The 20,837-nt window shown below is 52.3% G+C and overlaps 1 protein-coding gene and 1 pseudogene across 2 annotated transcripts in view; both read right to left on the bottom strand.

The window, feature by feature from the left end:
* The window catches only part of DSCAM (DS cell adhesion molecule), a 738,606-nt gene that overhangs the window by 704,777 nt on the left and 12,992 nt on the right, over positions 1 to 20,837 (bottom strand). The window lies entirely within an intron of this gene.
* On the bottom strand, positions 6,685 to 7,308 carry LOC306670900 (protein FAM32A-like; annotated as a pseudogene). The gene has a single exon. The product of its transcript is annotated as a protein FAM32A-like (transcript).

Here is a 20,837-nt window from a genome sequence, read left to right as displayed (position 1 = left end):
GGTAGAGAGCTTGCTTTGCAAGCACAAGGCCCTGGGTTCAAATCCCCAGCACCACAAAAAAAATTAAAAAATAGTGAAATGATATCTTAATAGTAGAAATTATTAAATATGTTTGATGTCCTTCTATCAGTCAACATCTCTACTCAACAGACTATCAGGAGGTCAATAGGCCCAGATATTGTCCACTAAACTTTACCTTTGACCTTGAGGGTCTAAGCTGGCCTGGCCTTTACACACCACTGTTACCATTCTGAAGTGGACAAAAACCGGAGCTCACACGTCACCTGCCATTCAGCGTGGGCTGGAACCACCCCGTGGCCCCCAGCCACTCTCTCCCTCACATAGCAGTAGTAGTGGCCTTGCTGTGCCATGAGACCGGCCTCCTCGTCCTGGGTCTGACCTCTGACTGCGGCAGGAGCCTCCCCACCCTCTCCACTGACATGCTCAGTCGGCCTCCCCGTCCTGAGCAGTCCCACCCCTCCCTGGAAGCGACCTGGCCTGCCTAAGAGTTAGTCTGCACCACCCCGCTCGGGAAAGTCCAGGGTCTCCGGACAGCACGGACACCCCCACGGGGAGGCAAGCCACTGATGGACTATTTTCCAAACGAAAACCACCAAGAGCTGTGAGCTCATACTCTCTAGTGTAGCTGCGATTTGTAAACAAGAGGCACAGCGACTGTGTTGGCAGGATGTGGAGAACTCAGGTCCTCTGGTGGCACGGACAAGGCGCACCCACTGGGGAAAATAGCTGGGCACTTCCTTGAAGAGGTAAATGCAAGTTTACTGTCCGACCCAGCAACTCTACCTGCAGTGAGTGACGCAGCCAAGAGGAATGAAGACACGTCCACCTACCAACTGCTGGCACAACGTCGGTGGCACCCTCACAGGAGCCGAAACTTAGAAAAGACCCACCATATTTCACTGCCTGACCGTCAACACCTCACAACTGTCACTCCCTAGTTTTTCAGTCCAAAATTTGGTTGGTAACCTTCCATCGCATAATCGTCACATGATAGGATTCTGTTTGTCACACGGCTTCTGAGTTAAACCCAGGGGTCATGTACTCACTGGTGACAAATGGGTGCCCATTCGTCCTCTCACACACAGAAAGCAAGCCTGGAACTCGCGGTGCACACACGGTGTCAGTGCATTTCCAAAAGCCGCCGTTGTGTGGCCCGCTTAGCAGCTGCAGGACTGACCGTGAGCACACCTCACCACCTGGCCCTGAGGGCGGCACCAGCCCGTGGGACCAACGCTGGGTCCCAGAATCTCCAGACAGAGAGGGTTGAGCTCGGTCAGCTCCTACTTCACAAAGCCATAGTACATTTTCTCAAGTGTAATATTTTGATTATACTCCATAAATCAATAGCAACTAATGTGTTAACATTTCATTTTTAGACTGGAAAAATATTTGCTCGATTGTTGTGAAGTACGATGTGCATCGACTTGGACTATTCAATTTGAACAAGTATTCGTGAGTATTCATTCCATGCATCCTAATCTCTCACCAAAGACAACTTAGTAATGAATGGTTTTTAAGTAATACTGCCACAATGTTTTTTTTTTTTTTAATCAAGTTTCACATAATGGTCACATTGTACTTTTTGGCAAAAAAATAAAAATAAAATGGCATTCAATCTGTGATGATTACATGGTGAAATATAGTAAATGTCCATCAACTGCAGAATGGGTAACCAAGATGTGGCACATTTGTGTGGTAAATAGCATTTGATAATAAAAAGGAAGTAAGGACTGATACACCCTTGTTATGATTTGGATGTGGTGTTCCCCAAAAGCTCACATGTGAGACAATGCAAGAAGGTTCAGAGAAAAAAATGATTGGGTTACAACTTACCCAGTTAGTGAATTAATCCCCTGATGGGATTAACTGAGTGGTAACTGGAGGCAGGAGGCAGGAGGATGTGGCTGGAGGAGGTGGGCACTGGGGGCGTGGCTATGGGGTATGTATTTGAATCTGGCAGGTGGAGTCTCTCTCTGCTTCCTGATCACCATGTGAGCTGCTTCCCTCCACCACGCTCTTCCACCATGATGTCCTGCCTCACCTCGAGCTCCAGGGAGTGGAGCCAGCCTCCTATGAATGAGACCTCTGAAACCACGGTGAGCCCTCAAATAAACTTCTCCTTCTCTACAATTGTTCTGGTTGGGTCTTTTAGCCCCAGTGGCAAAGGAGCTAACTAAAACAATCCTCCAACCTGGCTAAATCTCAAAAACGTTGTTAAGTGAAAGGGGCAGTCATGACAGGTGCTCCATCACAGGATCCCATTCCGAGAGGTGACCCAACTCTAAAGCAGGGGGAGCTGGGACAGGCCGGGGAAGGACGTGGGGAGGGGACATGCCTGACACAGGTAGGAGGGAGTCTAGCAGTGGACTGTGGCCACAGTCACGCATCTCCGTGTGCTTACTGAAATTTGGGGACCTGCCCGTGTGAAGCACGTGAGCCCACGCCGGGGAAGGGGGTATCAGTGCAGACGTTAACAGCACGAAGACAGAAGTAGACCGCAGAGCAGCGGCTGCCTGACAGCTTCGCCACGCCCAGCACTGACCGCTTCGCAGTGGGCTCAGCTGCTGGGTGTGTGGCCGGCAGCCTGGGTGAGACTGCCCGGGCTCTGTCGGCTGCCATGATGGTCCTTGCTAAACTCAGAGCAGCGTCCCTTGCCTGTGGTGGCCACTCCATGGTTATTTACTGAATCACGCGCCAGCGGAGGGGAAGGGGCATTTTTCAGGACACTAAAATGCTGTTTTGAAGAAAGCTTCGCAACCCCCCTCCCCCCACACAGATGGCACCTTGCGACTCACAAGTGCAGCACCCAGGAAGAGTGGCAGGATGTGGGAGGGAGAAAGAGCAGCGACATCTGGCTAAGGGCCCAGCCAGCCAGGCTGCAGGAGGAGACGTCCGCAGAGCACGGTGCTGCCTCCAGACGTGGGGCCAGAGGCAGCGCGGCTGCAGAGGGGAGCCAGCCGGCCACGCTGTCCAGCACCAGAGGCCGCAGGCTCCTCTGCGAGAACCACGATTAGGGCCAGCACAGCTGAACGTGTGACAGAGGACTGCGTGGCTGCCTTCCATTTTAGTCTAAATGTCACTGTGCATCTCCCTGTGGAACAGCACTGGCCAACGTGGCCTCCACCTCAAACGGACCTGTCACTGACCTACCAGAAGCCCCTGGGTGGTGAGGACGCTGCCCCCAGCACCGTGCACGGGAGGGTGTGTCTTTGCCTTCAGGCAAGAGGAGCCCTCTCAGAGGAACCTCAGTATTTAAGGAGTTTTCTTTCTCCAGAGGTTTGCTGAGAAGGGGGTCAGAACTGTGCAAAAGGGATGGACTCACTGTACCCCCTCAGAGGCCCAGGAGACCCCAGCTGATTTCTGATGGGCAGTCTGGTGAACGAGGAATGCCGAAGGTTGGAGGGAGTATTCCAGCAGGAGACAGGTCTGGTTTGGATCCTGCCCCCCGCGGTAGTACATCGTCCCTGTTCTAACTCCCTGGGCCTGTTTCTTACCCGTACAATCAGGATAACAATAAACCTTCCACTGTGGTTATTGAGGGTTTGATGAGATAGTGGCGCATGGCAGGGGCACCATGTGGGAGTGCTCACCAGGCTGTCCAGCCTCCACTGACAGAGGCCCTGGCCCACCTAGTGATACGGAAGGCTCTGTGTGTCCTCGGTCAGGTTTCCAAAGTCCCCTCCAGAGGCCATCTGCCCGAGGGCAAAGGGGTCTGGTATCTACCTTTCTGCCAAGGAGCAGAGTCAAGGAGAAAGACCAAGTCTCCGCCTGGTATTGTAAATGCAATCTGCCTTTTTGAGGATTTGTCAACAGCAGAACCCCCAAATTAGCATCTGTGGCTCCGCTTTGCAAAAACTCATCACTGTGAAGGACTGCTGCTTTATTTAAACTTGTACCTGCCCAGGATGAAGCCCAACTCCCTGGGGCCCAGTGTCCAGTACCTGGTGATGTTTGCTGAGTTTTAACGGGATTATTATTCCTGCAGTTTTGCTGACATGGATCCCAAGGAGAGAATATTAAGAGGAGGCCGTAATTTCATCCCCAGGTAGGCCCAGGTAGGCCCAGGTTCTGCCCTCCAGGAATTGGAGAGCCCTGGAATGGCAGAAGTGGATGGGCCACACTGGGGACAGAACAAGGCTCCGCCCAGCGAGAGTGGAGCTGGCACTCCAAGAGAAAAGGTTCGGACCCCACCCCCTGGGGCTGAGCCTGTGGCCAGCTCAGCTCTGGGCACTTTTCAGGTCTGGTCTCACTTCGTGTCCGTCACAGAGCCTTCCTCAGGGCTAAGTCGGGTTGAGCAGATTTCTGGAAGAAGACAGAACCCCACATGGAACAGACCCCGGGACCACGGAAGCCCACTGGGTCTCCTTCCCGGTCCCTCTAGCTCTCTGGCACCTCCGCACCGTGATGCGCTGTCACCGTAGAGCTCATACAGTAGAGCACTCCAGGGGAATTCTGTCCTCCTTCAACCCCAACCTCCTGACACCGGAGAGGAGAAGCGTTGGCTTGTGAGCAGAACCGTGAATAAGGAGAAGGCTTTGAGTTTTACAGGGAAACGTGGCTACAAATGGAGAGTGAACTTCTCTTTTGGTGGGAAAAGACCTGGGAAGGGCAGGAAGCAGTAGCTGGATAATTTAACTGACCAAGTGGTGGCCAGAGACCCTCACCTTGTAACCCACAAACTACCTCCTCTCAAGGGCTCACTCTAAACAAAATACACTTCACCTTCACTGATGTACTCGGCTCAAAGACGCACTACCACACCAGAGCCTCTGAGACAGGCCTTCCCACGAAACCCCGTGCCCCTGCACCTCAGCTGCCACACCAGGGCACCATGACACCCACCTGCCCCTCCACTTCCTGAGTTCTTTTTTTTGGTTACACACGAGAGAGTTTCACCAACTGGCTCGCAGCTTGGTCTTGAGGGGCACAGAGAGAGGAGATGGAGTTCAGTCAGGACTGCCAGCGTTCCAAAGGACTCAGAATTCCGAGTGGACGTGTCTCCATAATTGAGGCCTGCGGCTCAAACGGAGCAGGAAATAGTGATGAGGGCCAGGCATTCGTTACCCTGGAAATCGGTATAATCAGAGAGGCGAGGAAGTCTAAGGCCTGAGGGCCGTGCACGGCCTGGCAGAGAAAGGTGGAGATGGAGACCTGAGAAACAGGGTCAGCCTCATGGGGTCCCTGGCATTTTTAAGAGGTCACAAACACCACTGAAACTCACCCTGCAGCCATGTGACAGGTCGTGCCCAGGTGGAGGCGGAAAGCAAGGGCACTAAAGGCACCCCTGACCCAAATGCAACCAGAGCAGCTGAAAGCAGCTTCCTCTGGGCCTCCGGCGAGGGCGATGTGCCAGCAGGAGGCTGCCTGGAGTGAGCCACAGGAGCAGGAGGTGCCCGAGGGACGCCTTCCCCTGCACAGCTTTGTGACCCTTCCAGAGAACCCTGCCGACTTTTAACCTCAAACTAAAAGTCTTAAAGACTTAATAGCATCAGCATCAAAATCTTAAGAACAATATGTGGAAGCCCCACACCTCGGCCCGGTAGAGAAAGGCCCCAAGTGGGCAAGTCTCCCTGCAGGGCTGCGCTGTGAGAAAGCAGACGCCGCCGTCGGCGACATCTACCAGGGCTCCAGAAGCTCCACCAAGGCGGGCAGTGACGGGCAAGAGAGCTGCCCACCGCTCCTCTGTTGGTGCCGAAGGCGGGCAGCAACACCGACAGGTAAGGAGGTCACTGTTGTCAGGAGATGCAAGGATATAATGGAAAAGTGAGATGCTACGGTGACCTGTGATTGACTTAGAACCACTTCCTGGCGATCAGACAGGCAAACAAGAACCCCTGGACCATCCAACAGAGGCAACGAGGTGACCCGAGTCACAGGAGGCCGATCGGATCGTGCAAGCGGCAGGAGCTTCAGACACAACCTTCCACGACTCAGCAGCAAGGACGCTGCTGGGAGGGCCTAGCCATCTCACATTTTTTTTTCATAGCTGGTTTTGCTTTATTCTGTGGTTTCGGGGTTGCCATTTGATCCTCCCGGGGCACATGCAGACCCTCCAAGACCCCAGCTCTTCCACCTGGGTCCTGCGGCTCCACTGCACCCATCTCTGTGCTGGGACTCTGCCCTGGTCTGTCCCCCAGGAGGGTCCCTGGGCCAGGAATGCCAAAGAGGCTCCAAGTGATGTGCCACCTCTCGATACACACACCTGGGCCACTGGGCTGAGGGCTGAGGCAGATGCACCAGGACTCCATTACAGAGGAAGCTGTGATCAGTCAGCAACGCTGCCACACAGCACCCGCCAGATGGTGTTGGAAAAAGGTTCCTGGGGAGAGGGACTGAAAACAGGCCACTGGCTCAGAAGGGGACAAGGCCTACATTCACCTTCCATCCTGGTCTAGGCGGCTGCTCTGCCACCCAGGCTGCATGGCGTCATTGAACAGGTAGCTGAGGAGGCCCTTCGAAGGCCACAGAGCTGCACGTGGCTTCCCCAGGGCCTGGATGGAAGAACGTAAGTCCCAGGTCAGAGCAGCCTGTGTGGGTCTGGCGGGGTCTGCATGTCCTGGGCCAGGCTGGTTTTAGCTTCTTGTCCTCTGGAGTCCAATCTCATCAGGCGAAGATGGCTGGCTGGCCTCAGAGTGTTAGATACAACTCTAGAAACTTTAACATGGAACTCATACAGCAAGTCTCAGTTTAGCCTCTAGATAAATCCAGAACTTTCAATGCAAACTAATTGCCTTCAATGTGCTACCAAAAAGCCAAAATTAACTAAAGGACAGTCTTACTTTAATCAAGTTCCAGATTGAGGTGATACAGTTCTGAAAAGTACCTTCTCAGCAGAAGAGGCATGGGTGTGCGTAAAAGAACGTTTCCAGAAAATACCAAAGCAGCCAAAGAGATCCTAACTTCGCTTTCTGCTGTCCCTCGAGGCTCCTCCACAGCGGGGACCAGGACGCCACTTGGTCCAGCTGACTTTGGGGATTTCGTAATGCTCTGTGAGTGACTCCAGGTGCCTCCTGAAGTCCTCCTCTCTCTGCTTGTGGGTTTTGGATGCTTTCTTCAGGACCCTCTGCATTGGCCGCTTCTCCTGCATCTTCTCGAAGGCCGCCTGGACCAGCGTCCACTTGTCCAGGCAACGTTGCGTCTCCTCTTTGTTCTTTTTGCTTGTTCCCATCACTTCTAGAAGTTTCGCCTTGTCTTTGTCCTTCCTCTTCTTCTTCCGCTGTTCATGACGAGCTCTGTGACGCCTTTCAGCTTCCGCGGTCCCTTCTGGACCTGTCCATAGGCCCCCATGGCTCCTGCTTGCAGCTCTGTGGACAGACTCGGATCTCACATCCTGATCCATAAAGAACAGTGATCTGTGAGATATTTGCAATGTCCAGAGCTCTGATGACAATTTATGAGTTCAAAACAACACAAACGAGGCGTTCATCCGAGGAGAGCTCCGTGAGGACTCTTCTGACACGATCTGATTCAGTTCTGAAGGCAGGTGCTCAGGTGCTCAGCACTGGCCTGGGGCGGGCAGTCAGAGCCGAGCATCCGGGTCTGGATGGAGAAGAGAAGCCCTCTCTCACTATTTCAGTCAGCTTTTTCACTGCTGTGACTAAAGGATCTGACCAGAACAATTGTTGGGGAGGAAGCATTTATCTGAGGGCTCATGGTTTCAGAGGTCTCAGTCCATAGAAGGCTGGCTCCATTCCTCGGGGCTGGAGGTGAGGCTGAACATCATGGCGGAAGAGTGGCAGAGGGAAGCACTGGAGGTCAGGAAACAGAGTAAGAGTCCACTCTCCAGATGCAAAATATGCAGCCCATAGCCAGGCACTCAATGCCCCCCTCCTGCAGCCACACCCCACCTGCCTCTAGTTACCACTCCATCAATTCCATCAGGGATTAATTCACCGACTGGGTGTCTCCTGTGAACCTTCCTGCACTGTCTCACACGTGGCTTTCCGGGGATACCTCACCTCCAAACGTAGCACTCAGCTCACTCAACCTTCAGGTGTCATCATTCTGTTTATATCTGGTTACAAAAATGGCAACGAGAATAACAGCAAGCACCCCAGCCGCCTCAGCCTCACTGTGTGTGCGCCATTAGGGTCTATCCCTCGGTAGTCTTCCCAGAGCTCACAGGAATGGATAGACCCCACAAGAGAAGGCTATTTTCAAGTTGAGTTCATCTCTTCCCCAGCCCATCCCTCTCTCGGCAGGCATGCAGAAAACGCCTCCAAGACATGCCGGTCCCTCAGGGACACAAGCATGAGCAAACGGGTCCTCTGGTCCCCCTGGGTGGGCTGGCGTCAACCTCTATGGAAAATTAAAAGACACATTCTTCCGCGCTCATCGGATCCCTCCCAAGTCATGAGCCCAGAGTTGGCTACACCAGCCTTGGTTATGTGGGTTTTCCAAACAAAATCCTGGGAAAGGCGTAATGAGTGCAGATGACAGTGCCCAGGGTGGGCTCCGTTTCTCACTGGCATTGGGGTCATCTGATTTGCCGTGGTCAGCAACTTTGTAAGGAAGTCTTAAGGGGACTTGGAGGGGTGATACTGGCCCTGTGGCCCCATGAACTGGGGTCAACAGAACAGCCCCCTCTAGTGACCTTGAGCAATTGTTCCGACTGTCCCGACTCAGTTTGCGCGTTTCAAACGCTCTCTGCTGCTCTGAGGACTACGTGTGGCAATCACAGATCTTGGTACCGGGCCCGGTGCATTCAAAGTGCTCAGCAGACAGTAGGCATCCCTGTCACTTCTGCCACCATGGTTATGACCCCAGATGAGGCAACTGGGCTGAGATCCCAGGAGGTCCCCATGTCAGAGATGCCACCAGAAATAGAACCCACGGCTGCTGATCCCAGTCTGACACTTCTTCCAATCTCCATGGAGACAACGTCAAAACAGCAAAAGAAGAAGTTTGATTAAAGGGTGGGGTTGTGTGTCAAATGTGATTTTTTTTTTAAGTAAATGGAAACCAAATTGCTACAGAAAGAAGATTTGTATGATTTGAAGCTTGGGCCAAGGTGCAAAAAGGTCACAGTCTGCTGTGAACCTTCCTGCATTGTCTCACACGTGAGCTTTTGGGGGAACACGTCACATCCAAAACATAACACTCAGCTGACTCAGTCCTATCCTGATCCAGGTGATGAGACTTTGGATGCTGGAAGTCCTTTCTGCCCCCCAATTCAAAAGGGGAGTTGGTGATCATTTCCAAGAAAGAGGCTCAGCAGTGGGAGGAAAAAACCTGGTCCCACCTGTACCTGAGACCCTCTGTCTCCTTCCTGCCAGCACAGTCGCAGACCATGGACAGCAATTTGTTATCATCAAAGCAAGGTCACAGGGTTGTCTTCAGAACAAACCCATTTTCTACTGCATCTCAAGAATACATACTCATATTTATTCTTCAGATGCCCAAGTAATATTCTGAGGTTCCGAATGCTTAGCTTTCCCAGGTTGTAAGTAGTATCCACTCAGGAGAAGAAAATTACAAACAAACTCCACCGAGAGCTTCCAGCTCTGCTCCATTTTGACTTTCTCCATGTCTGATGCTGAGCCTGGGATGCTGAACTTCACAGCATTTGAAAATCACTACATTCACCTGTTCAGTAGGTAAGGATGGAAATCTCAGGTGGCCAAATAATGGGTCATCCTTATTTAAAGATTTGCAGTACATTAGATTTTTTCTGACGCCACCCATTAGGAATGCACACTTCCTGTTTCCCAGCCATTTCAGGGTTAGCCAGGGTTCTCTACGCCCCGGCTTCCCCTTCCACACCCACACTTCTCTCTTTCCCACTCGTACTACCGATTCCATATAAACGCCAGGAGGAGAGGAAGCAGCTCAAGCACAAGCCAGATCGCTGGCTTCTCTGGAACGCGCCGCTCTCAACGCACCTATGATGAAGGGCTGTTTTCCCTTGACTGGCAATTCTCCCTCAGCTAATTATTAAAGTGTCTTATTAAATACACGTGTTTGGGGGCTTTGGAGGGAGGTGGCCATGAAACTCCCTTGGGAGACGGTCATAACATCACAGGAGTCGTATGCAAGAGAGCGCCCTGTTTGTCCACCTACATTAGCTTCACCGTCCCTAACGAGTGTGTGAGGAGCAAGCTCTGTGCACAGGCAGCGTGTCGCGGGCATAATAATGAGGCCTGCTCCCCGCCACCCCGTCTCCCAAGACTGGAAAATCTCTTCGAGTAAGCGTTTTGTTCTAAAGGCTTTGACAAAAAATGCCATTTAGGGATTTTCAAATTTACAGCGAGGCAATTTGTCATCATTTATGAGGGAAGAAGGTAAAAGCCTGCAGGGTTCATCACTCCCAAACCCCGGGCGAGGAAAGCTCCCGGGCCTCGTGGTAGAAGCAGAGCATCTGCGGTTCCACCGGCCTGTGTGCAGGCTGGCCCCCGTGCCACCGGCTTCAAGGACACCATAGCCAAACAAGACATCTCCCGCTCAGCCACGAGCAGAGCTACTTGCTCTTGGAATAGCCACACTTAATTGCAGGTTAGAAAGAAATTATCAACCTTTGTAAGTGCTGCTTCTTCCCCAAACTCTCCACCAAGGCTGGGGTTGATGGTGGGAGAGCAGTTGACATGTCCTCTATTCCAAACACCCTCTTTAGAAGAAGTGCCCAAATTTAAGATGATGCTAAACCAATGAACCCAGGCGGAAGAGAGACGTTCTTCAGAACAAGACATCATCACCTTGAACTGACCACTTGACTGTTTTATGAGAGCCTTTTCTAAATGGAAAGATTGAGGTCTAAAGCACAAACAGAATGCTTTCTGGACTGGAAGTCAGGATTGGAGATCTGAGCCGCCCACGGAGCAGGTTTTCCATGGGCTATTACTTCAACACTGAGCAAGGACCTGGTGGGTGCTAGATTTTCCACCACAGCCAAGGACCATGTGCTGAAGAGCCCAGAAATGAGAAATAATATAGACCAGAAAGCTGAGTATTTCAGGACTGCTTAGAAGGGGTTAATGTAAATGATCTAATGACTGAATGATTAATGAAGTCCAAAAGGCAAATTCAAGTGACCAGAAAAATTCTCTTTCAGCTCATTTAACATTTTGCTGTAATTGAACACAGATTGCCTCACATCACAGCTGTCCTTGGCTGCACTCAGGGAGGGACACGTCCCACCCGTGTGAATCCCTCCCAGATGATGGCGGCAGTCCTGGCCAGCAGAACTCTCACCTTAAAGACATGCAGTCATTCCCGGGAGGAAAGACGCCAGGGTCAAAGCCCGCAGCACCCTCGGCCTTCACGAAGCCGGGCACCCAGGAGCAGAGGGCCAACGCCCTGCAGTGGCTGATTCTCACGACTTCTTGCACGTGAGCCCATCTTAGTGGAAGGAGCGCACCCCAGGCGGTTGGGATTCACCCAGAACTGGGAGGCAGGTCGGCCTCGCCTGGGTTCTAGTTCTGCTGAAATCACGTCTGATTGAAGAAGTCAATCTCAATTTCCCCTGTCTCTCAAGAATTTGATAGGTGTTTACCCAAATCCCTCCTCTCCCACCTCCCCTGGTGCTGGGACACAGGTCTTCGGCTTCCGGAGCGGGAGGTCAGCCCAAGAGTGGGGTCAGGGGGAGGAGACACTTTGTGGAGGAAGATGACGTAGGTTGGGACGTTAAAGTAAAGGGCACCACAGGTGACCAGAAACCTAAGTTAACAGGTACCTGGAAAAAAGACTGGAGCCACAAATGTGTTTTAAGGAAAACCAACAACATGCTAGGGTTGAACTCCTCCAGAGCCCTGAGAAATGACAAGGGGAAGCAGGAGTGAAGGGCTAGCCTGGCTCGGCGACCCTGCCCCAGGACCGTGCAGCTCGAGAACCAGCGGCCTCGCGGCCCGGGGATCAGGTGAACCCCCTGACTGAGAAATTGCTTCTCTAGACAGGTGAGCCTGGACCTTTAAAATCGACTGTGGGTCACCTCACGTGGCAAGCAGTTACATCCCAGCACAGCAAATATGTTCAGCCCAAGTTGGGCATCGCCCTATTTTCATTTTGCTTAGACTGTCTTTGTTTTGTTTTGTTGTTTTTTAACTTTTTGAAACCTAAGAGTCAGGATATATTTCTCTTTTATTCTTTGTCCCTGTCATAGGCAGCTTTGCTCTGAGAGCCTCGGAAAGCTGTGGTCTGGACACTCCTCACCCCCACCCCATGCACCCCTCCCTGCTGCTCAGCACAGACCCTGGGCTGCTGCCTAACTCACTGTCCCCCAGGAAGCCACCCATGGAGCTTTGGGGCTTTCCTGCTCCATTACTAAATCTGACATCCTTTCTGAAACATCAGCAGTTCGTGCTTTAACCTGACTGAACTGGATGACTCCACTCATCTCATGTTAGTTGTAAACCCTTGTTTTTTTAATTTTTTTTATTTTATTTGTTCTAATCAGTTGTACATGACAGTCGAATGCATTTATTGTTTTTAAGATTCTGTTTCCTTGCCCTCGTCCTTGTCATCAACTCGGAAATCACATTTAAACTTATCTTATTCCATATTCCCAACAGGCTCAAATAAAAATCCCCATGGTATTTTCAGATTTAGAAGCATCTCTAAGAGCCCCTGGGCTTCATGATCAGCCCTCAGCAACACCCTGCGGCATGGCCAGGTGTCCTCATGTCCTGAGCACAGTGGCCTGTGGAGGGGTGACGTAGACCTCACTTCTCTCAGTTTTCAGCCTTGAAATGGAACTCACAAAGCAAAGGGTTTGAAAATAAAGTTTAAGAAATAATAATCTAAGGACACAATTTCCCTGGGGGTGTGTGTGTGTGTGTGTGCACGTGTGTGCACAAAGAAGCAAACTCTTTTCTCTCTACTCACGTGTTAACAGGGTCACTTTGTAGGCAGGAGTGGGGATTCACCCACACCAAGCGGGTTGCAGAGGATGCTAGCTGGGCGCGCCCTAATTCAACTCATCCTGACACTGTCTGCTTGGATGTAGAGCCGCACCCCTCAAGCTAAGGGCCCAGTCACCCCAGACAGCCCCTGCTTCAGACCTGGGCCACCAGAAGCAGGTGGGGGCCTACAGTTCTGACTGGCCAGTTACAGATCAGGGATCCCATTACCCCTCCTCTGGGTTTAATCAATTTGCCGATGGCCCAAAGAACTCAGGGAAACACGGAGACTTACCAGCTTACCCTAAAGGCTGTCACGCAGCACACAGACCAATAGCCAGGTGGAGAAATGGGTGGGGCAAGGCGAGGCCCGCAGCGCGTCCAGGCCGGGCACGCCTCCCTCCCGCAGGTCCACAGGCTTAGCTACCCAGGCTCTCTGAACCCGCCCTCGAGGGGGGTCTGGCAGTTTCCTTGAACCTGAAGGATGGCATCACTGGTGGTCAGTGCAATCTCCAGGCCTCACCCTGCTGGGAGTTGGGGTGGGACTGAAAGTCCCCAGCTTCTAATGGGGCCTTGAACTTCAGCACCTTCCTGATTGCTCCAGGTCGCCCAGCCAAGTCCCCAACCCTGACACACCAAAGGCTGGCATTTGAGAGGGTGCAAGGGTTTCCAGAGCTGAGCATGGCGTCTCTTATCGCATCATGGTGTGAAAATGTGTGGACAGTGAGAGGAAGAGAGTTGAGCAGGCCAAAGAGAAACCACAGAAGACACCCAAGACATTGCCCAAGAAAATGGTACAAACGCGCTTATAGTGACGTTGAAGCTGTGCTAAGTTGAATTCCACTAATCAAAACCTCCACTTAGAAAGACGGGCTTGGGAACCCAAGACAGGGCACCTCTAACCCCAGTTCTCTAACCCTGCAGCCGAGCTCTGTTCAGCACACACACGGGGGAATGGCCTCCGTACCATGCTCGGAACGGGGCAGCTGAAGGCTGATCTGGTTACGTGGCCAAAGCACAGAGTGCGGTTTGAATGTGGTTTGCCCCGACAGGTTCCTGTGCTGGAAGCTTGCTCCCTGTCTGTTGGAGTGGAGGTGGGGGCTTAAGAGGCGGGGCCTGGCGCAGGGCCTGAATAGACCCTGAATGGACTGATGCTGCCGAATGGGAATAGGCCAGGTCTCCAAGGACTTGGATTAGTCCCCACGAGGCTGGGTTTGTACAGAGCGAGCCTGACTCTCTCACCTCACCCACTCTCTCTTGCTTCCTTTCTCACTGTATCACCTGCCCTCTCCTCTCATATGCACTCCTGACACATGATGCCCAGCACCATATTGTGACAGCCAGAAGGCCCTTGCTGGAGGCTGAACAGATGGAGCCTCCCAACCTTTGACTTCCAGTCTCTAAAATTGAAAGCTAAATAACCTCTTTTCCTTATAAAGTGCCAACCTCAGGTGTATTATGATTACAATGCAAGTCCTTTTCTTTTCTGGTGATTATAGAACCCAAACAGGTTCACCCTAAAGGAAACAAAGTTTAGTTCAATTATCTGTAAAAGAGTAGATGTTGATGGCTACCATGGCACCTAACCCAAACTCCCTCTGTGGACATTAAATTTTTATATTCTTCACTTGTAAGATAAATGTAAAACCCAGAAGGAATCAAAATTATTTGCCGTTGGTTGGTCTACATCAATTCCTGTTTCAGGGCACGCCCTCTGATCAGTACACACTGCAGTACACTGAGCGTTCGGTATCTCACGGATTTACTGAAACAGCAAAACCCCGAAAGACTCTCATCGGGTTCTATGAGGTCCCCTGTCAACGATCCCACCCTGGCATACAGTTTACAGGGGGGCAAATGCCAGAGCATCTCACTGAGAAATGAGTAGGGAGAGACCTTCAAGTAGATAGTGTGGGTAGTAATTAAGCACGCAGGGTTAGAGATGTACCCATGCCCTTAGTTCACCAGTACATTCAGAGCGAGATGCTGCCGGGTGGCTAATCCAGCTGCCAAGCTTGCCTCCAATGACCAGCTCTGTGCCTCGTGACAAGAGCTCAACACTCTCTGCCACCCCAGCATCTGAGAGAGTCTCTCCAGCACCACAGACCCGCCTTTGCCAGGCTATCCTCCCACCAATTCTCTCTGCCCTACAATTTCCTGCAGTCACTCACTGCTCAAATGGGGACTATGACTCCCAACACTGAACTTTACATTCAAATCCAATTTGAGTTTGAATTGAGACACCTCCAGCGTTTGCTCCCCAATCCCACTTTTGGAGACATCTTCCACTCTGGCTTCACACAGAAGTTGTGGGACCATGGATCTCCCCATCCAATCCAGAAGTGACCCTCCCTTTGGCCTCTTCTCCTGCCAACCTTCCTACTGCCCACCTTTCCTTGCCGAAGGTGTAGACCCCCTTAACAGCCAACTTCTGAGGCCACATTCTAGATGAAGCTTCCAAAGTTCTTCCTATTTCCATTGATCCTGTAGAGCATGGTCTGCCCAATGCTAAGGTGTGGACATAAGGTGGCCCCAATGGCTCATATCTGACACAATATAGGAACACTCAGAGGTGAAATGATAAGACTATGAGAACTATAACCCAATGAGTGGATGAATTCACTGATATGGACTAACAGGGTGGTAGCTGCAGGCAGGTGGGGTGTGGCTGGAGGAGGTGGGTCACTGGGGTGTGCCTTTGGGGTTTATATTTTGTCCCTGGTGAGCAGAGCTCTCTCTGCTTCTTTGTTGCCATGTCTTGAGCTGCTTTCCTCCTCCACAGCCTTCCACCATGATGTCCTGCCTCACCTTGAGCCCAGAGCTAGGCAGCCAGTGATCAACAGACAGACTTCTGAAACTGTGAGCTCAAAATAAGCTTTTCCTCCTCTATGTTTTTCTTGCCAGGTCTTTCGGCCACAGTGTTGAAGAAGCTGACTAAAACACCAAACACGGCAATGTTATCCCGTGCATGTGTGCCGTGGTTGTGAGCCTGTTCCGTCTTCCTCGGGACCCATAAAAGAGGCAGTGGTCTTGCTTCTTGCGCAGTCCTTGGTAGAGTGGTCTTCATTTATTCACTCACTCAGCAAGCATTCAATTCACACGTCAGGATTTCTCCTTGGAACTGGAGATACTACGACTGACAAGACAATCCCCTGCCTTCCAGGATTTTATAATTCATGTATATAATAGATGTTCTGTAAACATTTGCCAGGAGGTTTTTGAACTGAATCATCTTTGTATTTTCCAAAGTAGGTAAGACATTTCTGAAATTATATAGATAATCAACAACTTAAAACCTTACTTAGTTTTTAAGTAAGATATTTTAACTATAACTCCTGCCTCCCTTGATGGGTCAGAGTTGAAGACTCTAGGGCCTCAGGTCTCCTGGGATTTCAGTCAACTAGCATAGAGAAACCTCTAGGGCACAGGAAGACACTCACCCATCACAAGAAAGTAACATGAAACAAAGTGAAAGAAAAGCAATGTCACTGGGTTGCTAGGAGCCTGTCTGTCTGCACCGAATTAATGATTCAACCACTGAGAAGTTCCTGGGCACCAGTGGCCTGTCAGTCACTCTTCTGATGACTGGCACGCTGGACAGAGCCCAACGGGGTGTGGCGTCCAGCTAGGGAGGCCTGACAAACAGCTGGACTTCCCACGTGCTCAGAGCTACCATGGAGAACCACGGAGCACAGCAAGGAGAAACAGACTGCAGGGCCAGCCTGTTCCAGATCAGGGGTCAGCGGACTTCACAGGAGGCATCTGGGTGGAAAACCGGATGACGTGCAGATGGAGAGCACAGAAACGCCCAGCGCAGAGCCCAGCAGGCAGGGAGTGAGGTGGGGCTGGGTGGGAGCATCAGGCACTGCAGAAGCCCCCAGAAGGCCAGAGCGTGGACAGGAGGCAGTGTGTGCCTGCCCAGCCAGAGCACCACCTCGCCATCAGGTGTGCGCCCAGCAAGGCCTCTGGGCAGGGGTAGAGGAGGGAGGGGACCTGATTCACTCTCTCTGGCTGCTGGCAGAGACCCGCCATGAGGGTGAGCGTGGAAGCCAGGCACCATGGGGCAATAATGCAGGTCCAGAGGAGAAGAGCAGAACAGAGGTGGCGGTGGAAGATACGGTCAGTCACGTGACAACTTAAGTCACAGTGAAGCCCACAGCTAGGACCAATTACCATGCACCAATACAAAGTGAAAACAAAGGACGGTCAGGCGCTCCAAGGAGAGTCATTAGGCCTGATGGTGGGAAGGGCAGATATAAGGAACCCAGGAGGAGTCCAGTGTCCTCGTGCTGAGCCATGTGAGCACGACAGGGACCCTGGATGGCAAGACTAAGCAGGAGCCGACGTGGCAGGAAGCTCCAGCAGTTGTCTTAGACGGGCTGATGTGTGAGACGCCCGTGAGATTCCTTGGGGAGACGCTGCGTGGGATCCAAGGGACTGGATTTGAACTCAGAAAGTCATGGGGAGAGAGATGCACTGGAAGTCATCCACACGATGGCATTCGGTTCCTTGGCCTAGATGAGCCATATAGACAGCAGGGGCGGCTGGGAGGCTGGGCAGGGGCCAGAGGCCAGAAGCCAGCCCTGAGGTGGGACGGCATCAGGGTCAGAGCAGAGGACACCAAAGATGGCGAGGAGAAGCCAGTGTGGAGGACAGAAGTCCCAAGGAGTGTGGCCTCCAGGATCTGCGCGAAGGAACCTCTGGGAGGGCCAAGTGACAAGGACTAGAGAATGGAGGTCACCAGTGACAATGACAAAGCCAGTTTCCCTGGGCGGCGAGGATGCTGACAGGCATGTCCAAGGGCTGCAGGGTGTAAAGTGAGGGGGACCACTCCACTCGGGGTGCGCAGAGCAGCTGATGGCCTCTGTGCGCAGGGGCACAGGAGGGACAGCCAGAAGCCCCAGCCGCTCTCCAGGGCCTGACCCATGTCCAGTTCCCACTGAGTGAGGTGGAGACGACCCCAAGCCCTGGGGCCTACCGCAGTGGGCAGTGCGGAGCACAAGCCATGAAAGTGTGGACGGGGGACCCGACGCACCTGCAGCAGGTTGGAAACTGAGCAGCTGCTCATCCCACCGCGTCTGAGAGGCCCCAGGAAGCGCATTCAACTCTCCCTGTAGAGGCTGGCAGGGAAGTGAGGCCTGCGGAGAAGGGGAGACGAGAGCTGGGGTCTGTTCTCAGGGCGCAATAAGGGAGCCTAGAGTGTGTTGGTGCCCTGACCACAAGAGAGGGACTCGGAGGGTGGGACCCTCACTCAGCAAAGTGCCCAGAGGGTGGGAGGCCATGGACTGTGGACGTGCATGGAGGATTCTCCTTTGAGGGGCCGGTGCTTCCTCAGTGTGGTGGGCGTGTGTGGGGCAGCCCGAGCTTAGGGTCAGTACTAAGTGTCACCATGAACCTGGGAAATCAGAAGGGTCTCTAGTGCCATAACAGCTTGTCCCCTATCCCTCTGCTTGCATGGATGTGGTCCCCCAGCCAGACGACCCTCCTAGCACGGAGCCAGGTGTGTGGTCTGAACCTGGGCCGTGGGCCTCAGCACCCTGCCAGCATGGAGCTGCTCAGACGAGACACCAGGCCTTCCCTTGGAAGCCAGGGCACCTCACCCTCTCACTTGGTGCTCCCATGGTGCCCAGCTGTTCACTCCTGCGTCAACCCCCACGTGGTCCTGGATGGTGAGCCAGGCCCTCCTTCCCTGGAGCTGTGAGGACGAGACCAGAGTGCACTGCAGATCTCACCTGCCTGCTGTCGGTGTCCCGTATTCACCCACCCCTGTGGCTAGAGGCGGCTCATCAATGGGGTGAACGGGTGGCCCTAAGAACAGGTGTAGACGCTGGCAGAGAGGAAGCTGCATGTGGGTGCTGGACACACAGTCCCCGTAGTTCACTCGATTCTTCAGATTCCTTGATAAATAAGACGAGGTCATCCCCGGAGAGTCCGGAAGGGAAGGGAGGTTGAGGTCTGCGGAGGCAGGATGAGGTGTGACATTTGTTCCCATGGAAACAGGAGTGGGCCTGCACTTCACTGGGCATGGGCAGAGCTGGGGCCACCTATGCTTCATGGTCACACTCAAAGTGACCCCAGCAGGCACGGCAGCACATGGTGTTCCTCCAGATAAGCCCAGCTGCTCGGCAGGCTGGGTGGACAGGCTGGTGGGGCCGACCCCCGGATCCTGAGTCTGAGGAATCCAGGTGGCACCAGGTGGGTGAGAGGGGAAGCAGTGTGAGGGAAGGCACAGCAATGCTCACCCCAGGTGACACACCTGGCAAGGTGCCAGGGTCGCTGCTGGTGGTGATCACGTATGCTGTGCCCTGAAATGGGAGGGTCCCCGTCTAATCCAAACACCCTGAAACAGACACGAGAGCAGGCAGACACAGGACAGCAGGCTGGGAGGTGACAGTCACGGCACTCTGTGGCACAGGGCAGGCGGCATGTGCGGGGGGATCTGCTGGGGACCGAGCATACACCCCAGGGACGAGCTGTGTTTACAACAAAACCTGAGCTCCCAACAATGCCCACGTTTTTCTAGCACCTTCTTTCAGGGAAACCTAAGAAAGCGGTGTCTGCCATCGCCCATCCCAACTCTCCAGCATGGCTTACATTCCCAGTTCTCCCAGTTCCAGTGTGTGCCCAGGAACCAGCATCAACTGCGGGGCTCGTCAACTGAGGAGTACAACCTGCAGGTCAAGTGCAAGTTCAAAGCAAGCTCTGGAATCGGACTGCCCAGGCTCAAATCCTGCCTTTGCCAGCAGCTGGATACACAAATTCATCATGTATCAGAAACTTCACCACAGTAAGCCTTGATTTCCCCAAGTGGAAAATGGGGATAATAATACTAACAGGCATCTCAAGGACTTGTAAATGAGATGATAAAATAAGTACTTAGCGCCGTTCCTAGAATAATTAGAGCTCAGTAAAAATTAGCAATTATAAATAGGTTCACACAGTACTCCACAAAAATGTGACTTGTTGGTGTGGTCATAGCTGCAAACCTCAGGCTGCTCAGCCAGTACAGAAGGAGCCAAGTATCTTTCAATCTCTCTGTGGCCAGACTCTCCAAGGGACCACAAGCCACGTGAGATGGCCGAGTGGAGAGGAATGAAGGCAAGCTTCACCATGGAGTCCAGGGGGCTGCGTGGCATGTCTCTAGGACCCTGTGCTAACCAGCACCAGGAGGTGTGTCCTGCAAAGCGGCCATCAGATGGTAGGCAGAGCGCCCACCTCACAGCCACCAGCCGAGGCATCATGCCACCCGAGAGTGGTTGGTCTGAACTTCCTTAAATGTCAGGGAACATAGAACTATCTCCACAGCATGGCCTGCTTGTGCTCGCACGTGTGTACGCGCATCCACAGGCACGGGTTTTTCTTACTTATCACAAGCACTTCCATTCATGCTTGTCAGGTGAGCGTGCCTAGTAGTGTCTTCTAAGTTCTTCCAGGTATGTGCTCCACGGTCACTGGAGGAAAGCATTCAGCTGCAGCAAGAATCAGACATTTCTTCACACAGCGGGTCTCTGCCTTCTTTCAGAAGAGCCCTGATGGATAAAAACTCATGTGCATTTTCAGTCTCCAACTAGAAATTTACAAAATATTTTCATTCTAATATTTGGGCATTGAGAGAAATTGATGGCCAGTCCACAACAGATGAAATGTAATACATTTAAAGATAGAAAGCGTTTCAACTTGGGAGTCAAGGAAAGAGCCTGTGATGTCATATGAATGTAATGTCAAAGTCTTCCTCCTCCAAGCCCATTCAATAATCATGAAATCTTTCCACCACAGTAATGCAGGGAAGTTAACCTGTCCCTCACTTACCTAATGCAGTCAGTGAACGGTTGACAAGGAAAAATAAATGAATTTTCCCTATCTATGCTCTGATTTTTAAAAGTCAGTATCTCATTTGCCCAAGACGACCCTTTATGGCTCAACTCTGAATTAAATTTAACATAATAATTTTCATTCTCTGAACTATAAATGAATAAATGGGTTTTT

The sequence above is a fragment of the Sciurus vulgaris genome (assembly GCF_902686455.1).
Source record: "Sciurus vulgaris genome assembly, chromosome: 10".
Taxonomy (NCBI): Eukaryota; Metazoa; Chordata; class Mammalia; order Rodentia; family Sciuridae; genus Sciurus; species Sciurus vulgaris.
This window is presented reverse-complemented; position numbering and strand designations above follow the sequence as displayed.